This window comes from Nothobranchius furzeri, chromosome 14 (assembly GCF_043380555.1).
Source record: "Nothobranchius furzeri strain GRZ-AD chromosome 14, NfurGRZ-RIMD1, whole genome shotgun sequence".
NCBI classification, from domain to species: domain Eukaryota; kingdom Metazoa; phylum Chordata; class Actinopteri; order Cyprinodontiformes; family Nothobranchiidae; genus Nothobranchius; species Nothobranchius furzeri.
Genome location: NC_091754.1, coordinates 40,984,269 through 40,999,113, shown reverse-complemented (window position 1 = coordinate 40,999,113; position 14,845 = coordinate 40,984,269). Strand labels below are relative to the sequence as shown.

General features: G+C 45.7%; 1 protein-coding gene across 1 annotated transcript in view; it reads right to left on the bottom strand.

The window, feature by feature from the left end:
• Positions 1-14,845, bottom strand: part of ptprz1a (protein tyrosine phosphatase receptor type Z1a) — a 104,418-nt gene that overhangs the window by 78,336 nt on the left and 11,237 nt on the right.

The following is a 14,845-nucleotide window of genomic DNA, read 5'->3' as shown; positions in this document are numbered from 1 at the left end:
GTGGAAATGCAAACAGCAGGTCTGACATGAATCACCTGTCTGCTCGCCAAGGTGAGTGTGTGTGTGTGTGTGTGTGTGTGTGTGTGTGTGTGTGTGTGTGTGTGTGTGTGTGTGTGTGTGTGTGTGTGTAAGTGATGCTGCTTCATTTGTTTTTCATTCCTTAAGGTTCTCATTCTCCAGTACTACATAAAGGTTAAGAGTCCTCGTAAGGTTATTTATAAGAAATGATCAGAAAGTCCACAGGCTAGGGTTAGGGGTAATTCCTGTAATTCTACCCGAGTTACCACAGCAACAACTGAACATGTGAACACTTAAGGAGCAGACTTAGTGACAACCTGTTCCACTAAAATAAGGTGTGATGACGCTGATCCTAATAGTCAGCTGACTGATAACTCGGACCTATTACATCACTGAACTGTCATTGCAACAAATTAGATTAAACTGTGAGAAGTAGAAGTATCCATAACATCACTTTACACTAGATGACGGCCTCGTTTAGTTTTGACTTCAACACAGTTCAGGTGTCTGTGTGTATTGTTGGGATGAAAAGGTAATAATCAGTAATAAAACACTTTCACTGCCTCCTGACATCTGTTTTTAGCATGTCAGGAACCCTGAACGCAGATGTTTGGTGTCTGATGAGCCCTCAGCTGTTTGAGCTCTTCTCTCTCATCTCCTCATTGTGCTGATGAACAAACAGGAAGTGTCTGGCATCTAACGCTACAGGTTTCACTTACTGACCACAAGGAAAACGTTTGTCACACCTGGGGAGTCGGACACGCCCAGGTTCAGGCATTTCTCAGCAGAGTTCAGACCATTTATCGTGGCTCTGCCTTCAAATCTGGTCTATTTTTAGCTGTATCGCACATCATCATCTAAAGTATGATAAGTGGCATAAGGATCCTGCTGTGGTTTATGAACAACACAGAAGTCTGGCATCTGGACCATCCTTCATTATTGTTTGTTCACTAGAATGTTTTTGTGATTGAGTCAAGGCATTAATACTTTTAATATCGTTATTATATTAGTGAGAAAGTTAGTCAACCACTAAAACCTGAGAGCTGCTGGTGTTACAAACACAATACTATCTGTGGCACTAAACACATTTTCTTTCATTGAAATTTTTCAAAAAATGACCAAAAGATTTTCATTCTGCCAAATGTGAATCCCATGTTAAAGACATTTATTGTGTCTGTTCAGCTTTAAATGCTTTACTCGTTTCCTGAAGCAAAAAGTGAAGCACGATGAAAACCTGAAGATTAAAAAAGCTGTAAACCAAAAAAATAAAAACGACCTATTTGTTGGCTTTAGAGAATCTCAGAACACTAAATGGAATAAAGGGTTTCTCCATGAATGATGGAGAACCAAGAAGAGAAAATCTGATTTAAAATGAACAGAATAAAGAAAATGAAGACAGAAAAGAGCCGGGGGAAGGGATGTGGGCTTATGTTCTACTAGAAAGAGTAGATGTGGAGAATAGAGTCTACGGAAAACTCCTCCACAGCGTCTGTGTGGAAAGAAAAGGCCACAACCGTGTCAGTGTGTTCATTCAGAGGGGAGTAGCATGCTCCGCACTCCGATCTGGGAGCGCCGCAGCCTCCAGCCTGACGCTGAATAAGAGGATTAGCTGAGTCCTGGGAGAGCCCGGATATCCACAGGCTTTTGGGGTGAGAACTGGTGCCCACGCCAGAACGTGTAACAACCCACCACTCCCCTCTTTCAGCCCAGTCATCCAACTGAATCCTTGCCCCTCTGCTCCAGATGCCAAAAGGACAAGGGTCTGGGCTGGGTGGGGGTGGGGTGTGTAAGACTCACACTAATCTGGGGACGGTCTGGACCTTCATGTCTCCCAGCAGTGGTGTGGTGCCACTGTCAAGTCTAATTTTTTATTTACATTTACCAACGTTCTTCTTTACATCATCATTCAAATATTTCTTCTTGTTTGGTACTCCTTAAATTGTTAATGGAGATCAATCCCCCCAACCCTATCAGCCGTCTGCTGGTGGGAACGTCGGTGGTTTGGTCCTAGCTTTACCACATGTCAGTGTCCTTGAGCAAGGCACTTAACCCCACGTAGCCCCTCTGATCTGTGAATCAGGGGCATGAATGTGTGTGAGCGTGGTTGTAGTGCGATGAGCTCCTATCAAGCCATCATAATGTAGAGAACATAGTCTCAGCTCCAGCAGGCTTCACCTCATCAATGAGAATCAGCACAGAAATACCAGAACATGTACAAGATGGTGATGATCGGTGTGGCCGCCATGATCCTATTGGCTGGGGAAGTCTGGTGAGGTTGCAGCACAACATTCCAAGTACAAACAAGGAGAGAGCGTGTGTTTTATTAGCTCTCAGAGCTGAAGTGCAGGAAGGAGGACGATGGACGTTAGCAGGAGAAGCACTAAATCTTAGTTCAAAAGAAAACACACAATTTCTAAAGAGCGAGAGCAAAAAAATACTTCTGCTCTTAAATAATAATAATGATGCTGTGGACTAATGGTGTTACATCACTCCCATGGTTTGCTGATGTTTTTGCATTTTTTTCTATTAAACACTCGTGATTGCTTTAGAAGTTATAACTTATACACAGAGATGCTTTTTACAAGAAGTCTAAGCCATTAAAACAAAAATGCATGAGGAAACCTCAGTGGCCTAGTGGTAGAGTGTCAGCCCTGGGACTGGCAGATTGGGATTAAATTCCCGGTCGTTTCATACAAAATACTTTATCAGTGGGACTCAATGCCTCCCTGCTTGACACTCAGCTTTAAGGGGTTGGATTGGGGGTTAACCCACCAAAGGGTTCCCGAGCGCAGCCACTGCTGGAGCTCACCGCTCCCCACGGGGATAGGTCAAATGCAGACATGAATTTCACCAGTGTGTGATGACTGTAGGGGCTGCATGACTCAATTTTATTTAAGTCTACAGTCAAGTAATGAAAATCTAGCCGACTTTGACTAATCATTGATGACGTCATACACCTGAAGAGGCTAAAACAGACGATGGGTGACCAAGAGTTTTTTTCCGACGCACGTTGGGAGGCAGCGTTCTGGCACAGCGCATCACTTTTTGACACCCGCGGTAAAATGGAGATTTCACAGAATTGTGACTTTTACCCTCTTGCTATTAACCCTTCCCCTCACCTCCACCCTAACCTTTACCCAGTACGTCAGTCTAAATTTTCCGTTAAGTGTGTTTGAAAGGAACAATGAAACACAAAACAAAGCTTTGCATGCGCAAGCTGGTTAAGGTTAGGATGGGGGTGAGGGGAAGGTTAAATTGCAAGAGAGTAAAGGTCACAATTTGGTCAAATTTCCATTTTACCGCAGGCGTCAGATACCGACACACAGAGGCACGTCACCTGCTGTCTTTTCCGAGGACTGCATCTTGTCGGTCATTATCACGTGACAGCGACTAGTCGAGGAAAGGCATAAAAAGTCAGTACTGAGGAGTGAAGTCGACTAGCCGACAAGCCCCTACAACCCATAGATGACTGAAGGGACTTTATGGTGCTTTAATTGATACAAGCAGCCAATCAGATCAGCCCATTTGCTTGGGACAAGAGCAGATAGAGGAACTTCGTCATTTACTTTGTCAAAGGATATATTTGCTTCTTCAACAGTGGATGGTGGACTATCTTGTTGACTGATTTCCATCTTGATGAATACGTCACATTTTTGCCCTGGTTGGTCTACCGTTGTCCAATTGCATGAGGAGACAGTTTGAAAGACAACCGTAGATTCTGCTTCATGACTGAGCTGTCATGACCAGACTATACAGATATAGGACACCTGTCAGGATACAAGAGCGTAAGACTCTTGAAAAATGCTGACAGAAATGCAGCACTGAAATACTGCAGTTGAGATAATAAAGTGGCAGTGTTATGATCAACAGTAGAAATAGACACTCTTAGAAAATAACATTTTAATAAACAGTAATGACCATCTTTGTTTATCTTTGTTTAAGGATTTCATTATTTAGGACAATTTTCAAATTCTCTGATGACTAATTAAGATTCAGGCATATACGTGTTCTTTTTCTTTAGTTCTTCATTAAACAGAGTGATAAGGGTTTGTCGTTAACTTTGCTGACAAGTTTCGATGGTCACTGCCGCCTTCGTCAGAGCAACCGCTGGATATTGGTGGCGTAACTTCCTTTTATCCGCAGGGACGATTTTCGCCCTCTGCTGCCCATGCCGTCTCTGCTGATCACCGTGTCCCATAAGTGGTCCACTGTGTAAACTTCTTTGTCCCTGTTCGTGTTCCTGGATCCACGTCTCCTTATATCCATCGCTTCTTTGATCCTTCTTTTGAATTTCTGTTGCACTGTGTTTATGATCCGTGTGTCCATTATATACGTATGTGCTCTTGGCACCAGGATACCTTAGGCCGCAGCACGATGATTAACTTTGTTGTTGTTTCATCTGACCTGCAGCTGCATGTCTTGGATACTCGGGTGAAGAGAGGGGCGGAGCTGTCAACTGACCACTACCTGGTGGTGAGTTTGCTCAGATGGTGGGGAAGATGCTGGTCAGACCAGGCAGGCCCAAACGTATTGCGAGGGTCTGCTGGGAACGTCTGGCAGAGTCTCCTGTCAGAAAGAGCTTCATTTCCCACCTCTGACAGAACTTCCAAAATGTTCCGGAGGAGGCGAGGGACATTGAGTCTGAATGGGCCCTGTTCCGTGCCTCCATTGTTGAGGCAGCCGACCAGAGCTGTGGTCGCAGGATCGTCGGTGCCTGTCGTGGTGGCAACCCCCGAACTCGCTGGTGGACACCGGCGGTTAGGGATGGTGTCAAGCTGAAGAAAGAGTCCTATCAGGTATTTTTGGCCTGTGGGACTCCAGAGGCAGCTGACAGGTACTGGCAGTCCAAGCAGAATGCGGCTCGGGTGGTCGCCGAGGCAAACACCCGGGCATGGGAGGAGTTCGGTGAGACCATGGAGCAAGACCTCCATACGGCTTCGAGGAGATTCTGTTCCACCATCCGGCACCTCAAGGGGGGAAAGCAGTGCGCTACCAACACTATCTATAGTGGGGACAGTGTGCTGCTGACCTCTACTCAGGACGTTGTGGATCGGTGGGCAGAATACTTCGAAGACCTCCTCAATCCCACCGACACATCTTCCAGTGAGGAAGCAGAGTCTGGGGACTTTGGGTTGGCCTCTCAAATCTCTGGTGCTGAGGTCACTGAGGTGGTTAAAAAGCTCCTCTGTAGCAAGGCTCCACGGGTGGATGAGATCCGCCCGGAGTTCCTTAAGGCTCTGGATGTTGTGGGGCTGTGTTGGCTGAAGTGGCTCTACAGTACCGCGTGGACATTGGGGGCAGACCCACTGGACTGGCAGACCGGGGTGGTGGTCCCCTTATTTAAAAAGGGGGACCGCAGGGTGTGTTCGAACTACAAGGGGATCACACTCCTGAGCCTTCCTGGTAAGGTCTATTCAGGGGTTCTGGAGAGGAGGGTCCATCGGATTGTTGAACCTCAGATTCAGGAGGAGCAATGTGGTTTTTGTCCTGGCCGTGGAACACTAGACCAGCTCTATACCCTTAGGGGGATCCCAGAGGGTGCTTGGGAGTTTGCCCAACCAGTCCATATGGATTTGGAGAAGACGTTTAACCGCGTCCCTCAGTGGGCCCTGTGGGGGGTACTCCGGGAGTATGGGGTACCAGGCCCTCTGATACGGGCAGTTAGGTCCCTTTATGACTGGTGTCAGAGCTTGGTCCGCATTGCCGGCAGTAAGTCGGGCTCGTTCCCAGTGAGAATTGGACTCCGCCAAGGTTGCCCTTTGTCACCGATTCTGTTCATAACCTTTATGGACAGGATTTCTAGGTGCAGCCAAGGTGTGGAGGGCATCCGTTTTGGTGGCCTGAGGATCAGGTCGCTGCTTTTTGCCGATGATGTGGTCCTGTTGGCTTCATCAGAACTTGATCTTCGGCTTTCGCTGGAGCGGTTCACAGCCGAGTGTGAAGCAGCTGGGATGAGAATCAGCTCCTCAAAATCTGAGACTGTGGTCTTACTAACTAACTAACTAACTAAAACTTTATTTATATAGCGCCTTCACATGGCCCAAGGACCAAACAAAGCGCTGCACAGCAGAAATAAGCATTAAAAATAAAATAAAATAAAAAATAAAAGCATATAAAACCATTTAAAAACCAGCAAACACATGCAGATAAAATCTAGGTAGGGCAGCAAAAAGTGCAAAGCCAACAGTTAACGGGCCTCTTCCTGAATAAAAGCTAAAGAGTAAAAGTAAGTTTTCAGCTGGCTCTTAAACTTGCCGAGTGTGCTGGCCTGTTTAACCCATGTAGGTAGCTCATTCCAGAGCCTCGGCCCCAGCACCGAGAAAGCACGACCACCTCGGGATTGTAATCAGTGTTTCGGAACGACTAACAGTCCTTGTTGTGCTGACCGAAGGTTCCTTGCGGGAACATAAGGCTGAATCAAGTCTGCCAGATAACGTGGAGCCAACTCAATTAAACATTTAAAAACAAACACCAGAACTTGAAAAGAAATTCTAAAAGAGACTGGAAGTCAGTGTAGGGATGCCAAGACGGGCGTGATATGTTCAGATCTCCTGGTACCAGTCAGTAACCTGGCTGCCATGTTTTGGACCTTCTGCAGTTTCGCTAAGGAGGCCTGCTTGATGCCTGCATAAAGTGAGTTACAGTAGTCCAGTCTGGTGGTAATGAAGGCGTGGATAACAGTTTCCAGATGTTTACGAGATAGCAGCAGATTAATCCTAGCTATTCTCCTGAGATGGAAATAGCAGGATCTGATCGTTCCATTGACCTGGGTGTCCAGTGTGAGCTCTACATCCAACTTCATCCCCAGGTTGGTGACTACCGCCTTCTCAAAAGGCGCTAATGAAGGACAGTCAATCCCTTGGGCACATCCATGTTTGTATTTCAGGCAGAACAGGATAGTCTCAGTGTTATTCTGGTTGAAGAACAATAAATTTTGAGCCATCCATAACTTGACCTCCTCCAAGCAGTCCAAGAGCAGTTTAAAATAACTTGAGTTATTGCCTGATACAGGTAAAGAGATTTGACAGTCATCCGCATACAGGTGAAACTTGACGTTGTGCCGACGAAAAAAGTCACCCAGTGGCAGCAGATAGAGGGAAAAGAGGAGAGGTGCCAGGACTGATCCCTGAGGTACTCCACACTGCAATTCAGCAGTATCAGACGGACAGTCCCCCAGTCTTACACAAAAATTCCTCCCTGACAGGCAAGATTTTATTCACTGGAGTGCTAAGCCTGATATTCCCACCCAGTGCTCCAGTCGACCAATCAGGATATTCTGGTCTATGGTGTCAAATGTCAGATCCAAGAGCACCAAAACCACAGCCTCCCCAGAATCGTTTGCCATCATGATATCATTCAAAACCATCAACAGGGCTGATTCTGTACTATGGAGACACTTAAACCCCAGACTGAAAAATCTCTAGCATCTCATTTTCCTGTAGAAAGGATATCATTTGGGCATACACAAGTTTTTCTAAGACCTTAGCTAAGAACGGCAGTGTGGAAACAGGCCTATAGTTAGATAAAATCGCCGAATCTAGGCCAACTTTCTTCAGCAGATGGCACACTACTGCATGTTTAAAAGAGCTGGGAACTTCACCCTATAGTAGACTGCAATTTATAATTTCTAAAACATAAGGAGACACTTTTAGAATTTTAGCAGGGATTGCATCCAGTAAAGAACCAGATGGTTTCAGACTATTGACCACCTTCTCCAACTCTATGGGCGATGTTGGATAAAAGCTCTCCAAGAGCCCTGGGGCAGGACCCTGCAGAGGAGGGTGGTAATTGGAGGGTGGGATCGAAGCCTTCGTCCTCCCCACTTCGTCAACAAAGAAGTTGAGGAAATTATTGCAGGATTCTGTAGTGTACTCAATAGCCGGTGATTCATTTGCATTTAAAATAGAATCCAATGTGCTAAAAAGAACCCGAGTATTCTGTGAGTTGGAAGAGATAATGTCAGCAAAGAACTTAATTCTCGCCTCTTTCACCGCTTTCTGGTCTTGATTCGGAAAAGGGTAGAATGCCTCCTCTAGGTCAGGGATGAGGTCCTGCCCCAAGTGGAGGAGTTTAAGTATCTCGTGGTCTTGTTCACGAGTGAGGGAAAACTGGAGAGTGAGATCGATAGGCGGATTGGTGCTGCATCTGCAGTGATGCAAGCGTTCTACCGGTCTGTCGTGGTGAAGAGAGAGCTGAATTAGAAGGCGAAGCTCTCGATTTACCGGCCGATCTACTTTCCTACCTTCACCTATGGTCATGAGCTTTGGGTAGTGACCGAAAGAACGAGATCGCGGATACAAGCGGCCGAAATGAGTTTTCTCCGAAGAGTGGCTGGGCTCTCCCTTAGAGACAGGGTGAGAAGCTCGGTCATTCGGGAGGGACTTGGAATAGACCCGCTGCTCCTCCACACCGAGAGGAGCCAGTTGAGGTGGATCGGGCATCTGGTCAGGATACCTCCCTGGTGAGGTTTTCCGGGCACGTCCAACCAGGAGGAGACCTAAAGGTAGACCCAGGACACGGTGGAGGGACTATGTCTCTCACCTGGCCAGGGAACACCTTGGGATTCCCCCGGAGGAGCTGGCCCAAGTGGCTGGGGAGAGGGAAGTCTGGGCCTCTCACCTTAGGCTACTGCCCCTGCGACCCGACTCTGGATAAGAGGATGAAAATGGATGGATGGATGGTTTTCTCTTGTTCAGTGGCCGGTTATGGCTGGTTTCTTTCTCGAGCTTTCTGCTTCTTGTTTTGCTGCTCTTGTGTGTCTTTGACTAGTTTCCTTCTCACACTCCTTTTTTGTTACGTTATGTTTTACGTCCTGTTTCTCCTATGTCTGTTTTATAGCAAAGTTTGCATAGGACTTCATAAATGACCCTACTTTTTGCACTATCTTGTCTTTTGAGGGTACTAGTCTTCTCTCAACTGTCATATGGTGTGGGGTGGTTGCACATGTTCTGCTGCTGTTTCTCACCAGTATCAGCTGATGGAAGGCTCTAGTTTTGTTGCGCCGTTTGTGTCAGCGGACGCGGAGGGGTGTGTGTGTGGGGGGGGGTCATGACACTTAGCCTGGAGGGTGGGCAAGCAAAGCCAGGCTTTTAAAGCGCTGGGGAAAACCCTGTATGTGGTTTCGTTGGTGTGTTTATGTTGTGTTTTTTCATCGCTGTTATAATCTTTGATGTATAGAAGGGTTATCAATGGTTTTGGCTCTGCATTTTTTGTTCTGGTTCATCTTTTCTTTTTATTGTTACTTGTTGCTTTTCTTTTCTAATTGCCCATGTTGGGTATCCACGGGTTTATAAAGCATTTTGTATGTGTTGGTGCAGGCCGGAGCAGCAGAGGGTGATATCGTCCTCTGCTGCCAGCGGATAAAAGGAAATGATGCCACCAACATCTAGAGGTTGCTCTGACAAAGGTGGCAGTGAACGTAAAAACATAGCAAAGTTAACCACAAACCCTCATCAACGTGAGAAAGGCATATATTTTATTTGTTCTCAGGTTTTCTAAATGTTAAGATTTAAATCTGAATGGGGATCTGAGAAAGAGCAGAAAGAACTCACACACACATGCACGCACACACATCCACATGTACACATACACACCCACCCACCCACATGCATGCATGCACACACACCCACATGCACACCCCCCCCGGACACACACACACACACACACACACACACACACACACACACACACACACACACACACACACCTACACTCACACACGCCCACATGCACACACACACACACACACACACACACACACACACACACACACACACACACACACACACACACACATGCACACACCTACACTCACACACGCCCCCACGCACGCACACACACACACACACACACACACACACACACACACACACACACACACACACACACACACACACACACACACACACACAAGCATGAATGCATGCATGCACACACACACACACACACACACAAGCATGAATGCATGCATGCACACACACACACTGAGAGGTTCATTTAACAAACTTTATTTTCACTCACACAATCCCATCTAACTGATCCACGTCGATGTGCTTCTCTCACGCCTTCTCCTGCGTCTCCTCTGTGAGGCTGGAGAGCATAGGTTGTGCGTGGACTCTACTTGAATCCTGCTGCGCACCCACCTGATGCTGATGCTACGAGCACACCCAGTTCTCCCACTCCCACCGCCGTGCCCTGACCTGCATGCTGCCACACTGCTTTTTCATGCTACATGTGAACAAGTCAAAGGTTGGACCACACCTTTATGTTTAGAATCAGTGGACAGGTGTGACCAGCTCTTTAAAGAAATGGTTTCAAATTCTAGAGCTGGAGGGCCACCACCACCCAGCACGTGCTTACTTCTCCTCCAGCTACAACACCTGGTTGAATGTCTGAAATCCTCAGTTCTACTGAATCCAGTTAATCACCCACTTCAGGGCTGGGGAAAGACACCATTACTTTAGCCAAATTTTAACAATTTGCTTCTTTGAAATGCAGATCTCCACTTAAACGGTGCATGGCAGGCATGTTATCAATGATGCATTGGACTTTATTTTAATAAAACTGCATTTTTATCCAACAGCAAATGAGACCATAGCTCAACAGCAATCACGATCACTGACTGAAACTCTCCCAAATCTGCGCTGTAAGGTTCAGAGCGGTTAAAGCTACCATTTTCTGAAGTTTAAGTGCTTCAGTGAATGCAGAGACATGGAGTAGCTAACTACTACTTGAGTTGTAGTGTAGCATCAAAGAACCCTTTTTAATCTGCAGCTGATGTGACTCACAGCTGGCCCTTGCATGGCCCTCAACAGCAGATAGTGATTCATCAAAGTGCTCCGGCAGGTTTTACAGAAGAAACACAAAGTTCTCCATAAAACTCCACTCAGACAATCCAAGTGCCTTCTGCTGCAGGCATTAGACAAATAAAAAGTCTGCTTTCCTTTAAAAAACAAAACCTCCAAAGTGCTGAAACACAGCACAGAGGAGCCTGAGCTGTGAGGAAGGAAACTCATCATCAGAGGCCCCAGGGTGGTCAAAGTACCACTCATCCATCACCTGCTTTCATCGCTTTCTTTTATCTATAAATGGAAAAGAGAAGAAGCAGCAGATAATCCATAGGCTGGATTTATAAACCCTACAAGGAAGAGGAGGCATAGCAGTAAGAGAATCAACTCCAGTAGCTTGGCTTCATTTGAAACGTGAAAACGGTCCTCTACAGTACACTTTCACCAACCAAACTCCTCAGTTTGACATTTTTTTTCCCCTTAAAAGGTCAGAAGATCATGTCCAGGTATTAGTCTACATTTTCAAAAGTGTAAACTATTTCCCTGCCTGGCTGCATTTCCCTTACAGCCTTTATTCAGATCTGATCTGATGCTGTAAAACCATGTAAATAGTTTTATTTTTAATAATAATAGTAAATTTTATTTCAACAGCGCCTTTCTAAACACTCAAGGACACTTTACAGACAGAGATAAAATACACAACAATAAAAGACAGAACAGCATAAAACAAACAGACAGATTGGAGCAAAGAGAGCAATTACTGAAATGCTAGATGGAACATGTGGGTTTTGAGTCTGGTTTTAAAGAGAGAGGGAGTCAATGTTACGGAGGTCAGGAGGGAGTGAGTTCCAGAGCTGGGGAGCAGAGCGACTGAAGGCCCTGCTCCCCATGGTGAACAGACGGACAGATGGGACAGAGAGGTGGATGGAGGAGGAGGACCTGAGGGAACAGGTGGAGGTTGAGGGATGAAGGAGGTCCGAGAGGTACGGGGGAGCTAGGTTATGGATGGCTTTGAATGTATAGGAGAATTTTGAATTGGATTCTGGAAGTGACCGGGAGCCAGTGGAGCTGTTCAAGAACAGGGGTGATGTGGTGGAAGGAGGGAGTTCTGGTATTGATGCGGGCTGCTGAGTTCTGGATAAATTGGAGTTTACGGAGGGATTTGTGAGGAAGACCGAAGAGAAGAGTGTTGCAGTAGTCAATACGAGAAGTGATGAGGCTGTAGACAAGGATGGCAACCGAGTGAGTAGTGAGGGAGGGGCGTAGGCGGTTAATGTTACGTAGATGGAAGTAGGCAGACCGGGTAATATTGTTTATGTGGGACTGGAAGGATAGTGAGGAGCCAAGGATGACACCCAGACTCTTGACCAGAGGCGAGGGGGAAACTAAGGAGTTGTCATCAGGAAGTTTAAAGCTGTGGATTTTGGATAGTAAGGATTTAGTGCCAACAAGTAACATTTCTGTTTTATCATTGTTAAGTTTGAGAAAGTTTGAGGTGAAACAGTCTTTGATTTTGGATAAACAATTGGTGAGGGAGGAAGGAGGGAGTGAAGAGGAGGGTTTGGAGGTGTCATCTGTGAAACAATGAAAATGGATGTCAAATTTATGGAAAATATTTCCCAGGGGAGGAATGTTTGTGATGAAAAGAAGTGGATCGAGAACAGAGCCATGGGGGATGCCGGTTGTGGCAGGGAAGGGATGGGAAGTAAAAGATTTGAGATGAATAAACTGAGTATGGCCAGAGAGATATGAACGGAACCAATCAAGCGGGGTATAAGAAATGCCAAGGGAAGACAATCTATTGAGGAGGATGGTGTGAGAGATGTTATCGAAGGCCGAACTCAAGTCAAGGAGGATGAGGATGGAGAGCAGTCCAGCGTCGGCAGCAGTGAGGAGGTCTTTAGTGATTTTTATGAGTGCAATTTCTTTTTTTATGCTTTTTTATCAGGCCTGATCCAGTCTGAGCCTTCCACCAGCTACGTTTTTCAGACTTGCTAAGTATCCGCTCGGGAACCAGAGGGTTTAGATTTGTGTCCCGTTCTATCTGGTTAAGTCGTGTTCTTCTGCATGATGCTTCACCCTCCTTTCCTGTTGCTGCTGATCAGAATTAGCAGAGCCTAATGTGTTCAGCAAACCAGCCTCTGTCAGGGTGCCCCAGGTGTGGCTTCAGTTAGGCTCATCATCAGCGTGTGTGTGTATCATCAACATATATGTATGTATATATATATATATATATATATATATATATATATATATATATATATATATATATATGCTGTATATATGGACAATGGGTTTCCATGGCCTCCAATAACACGTTTTTGAAGATAAATGGGAGGTGGCCACCACCGCCATTTTGACCGTGTCACAGGTTCCGACAAGCTCAGACAATTCCACAAAAGGGAAGAGAGGGGTGGGAGCTAAGCTAATGGAGGTAGCTTCCTAGCTGCAACTGGAGCTAACTCTGTGGAACACCAGCGACCTGAAGCTCACACGGAGTTTGTGTGGAGGTTTGCGGCGCTTTTTCATGAAAACTATCTTTCTGTGAATAAAAAAGTATTAAATCGGTAAGTTTATAAGTAATTTCCTTAATTAAATATATTTTGTTTGAGCAAGTTTTCAATATTTTTAACGTACCGTATTTTCTGGACTGTAAGTCACTCCGGAGTATAAGTCGCACCAGCCATAAAAAGTATAATGAAGAAGAAAAAAACATATCTTAGTCGCACTGGACTATAAGTCGCATTTTGGGGGGAAATTTTATTACTTTTCTTACAAAATCTGAGAACAAGCGTTTTACATTGCAAGACAAGTACCGGTAACCATACCAGAATAAACAATGCGGGCGCAGCAGTGTGCCACGATCTCCAGTAGAGGATGGCGGTGTTTGAAACCCTCCCAGTGAGACAGGAGAGCGCATTCCTGGGTTGGAGCCGGCCCGCAGCAGCGCACCACAGGCTGCAGCAGGTGATGGTGGGTCAGAGGAGCTGAAACCTGGGTCGGATGCAGCCCGCAGCTGCACGCCACAGTCTCCAGCAGGTGATGGCTGTGTTTTTAGTTCCCTGCGGGTCAGGGGAGCTCACTCCTGGGCTGGATCAGGTGCGTAACAGTGCGCCACAGTCTCCAGAAGGTGATGGCTGTGTGGTTTTCATTCCCGGCAGGGCAGAGGAGCTCATTCCTGGTCCGGAGTCGGCCCATAGCAGTGCAGTAAAGCCTACATAATTTTGTATATAAGTCGCTCCGGAGTATAAGTCGCAGGACCGGCCAGACTATGAAAAAAAGTGCGACTTATAGTCTGGAAAATACGGTAGTTATTAGTATTTGAGATAAATTAGCAGGTAGGGAAGCTAAGACAGGAGAGATATGATCTCTCTTTTTAATTCTCATCAGAACTCTAGCTGCAGCATTTTGGACAAGCTGAAGACTTTCAACTACATTCTGTGGACTTCCTGAGAGTAATGAATTACAGTAATCCAGTCTTGATGTAATCAATGCATGAACTAGTTTTTCAGCATCACTCCTGGAAAGGATGCTTCTAATCTTAGCAATATTCCGAAGGTGGAAAAAGAAAATCCTACAAACCTGTTTAACTTGGGATTTGAATGACATGTCCTGGTCGAAGATAACACCAAGGTTCCTTACTTTGTTCTCTGAGACTAATTTAATGCCATTCAGATCAGTTGATTGACTAAGCAGTTTCCTTTTCTGAATTTCTGGTCCAAAGATGAGAACTTCCGTCTTGTCTTGATTTAAAAGCAAAAGGTCAGTGATCGGTGATCATGTGTTTCACAGGGACTCCAATTCCTTATGTCCTCAAGACAAGCCTGTAATCTACCCAGCCGATTAGGTTCATCAGGGTTAATGGATAAATATAACTGAGTATCGTCAGCATAACTGTGGAAGTTTATCCCATGCTGTCTAATGATTTTACCAATTGGGGGCATATATATAGTAAAAAGAATTGGTCCAAGCACTGAACCCTGCGGTACTCTACAAGTAACCCTAGAGTTTGAAGAAGATTTGTCATGTACATTTACAAA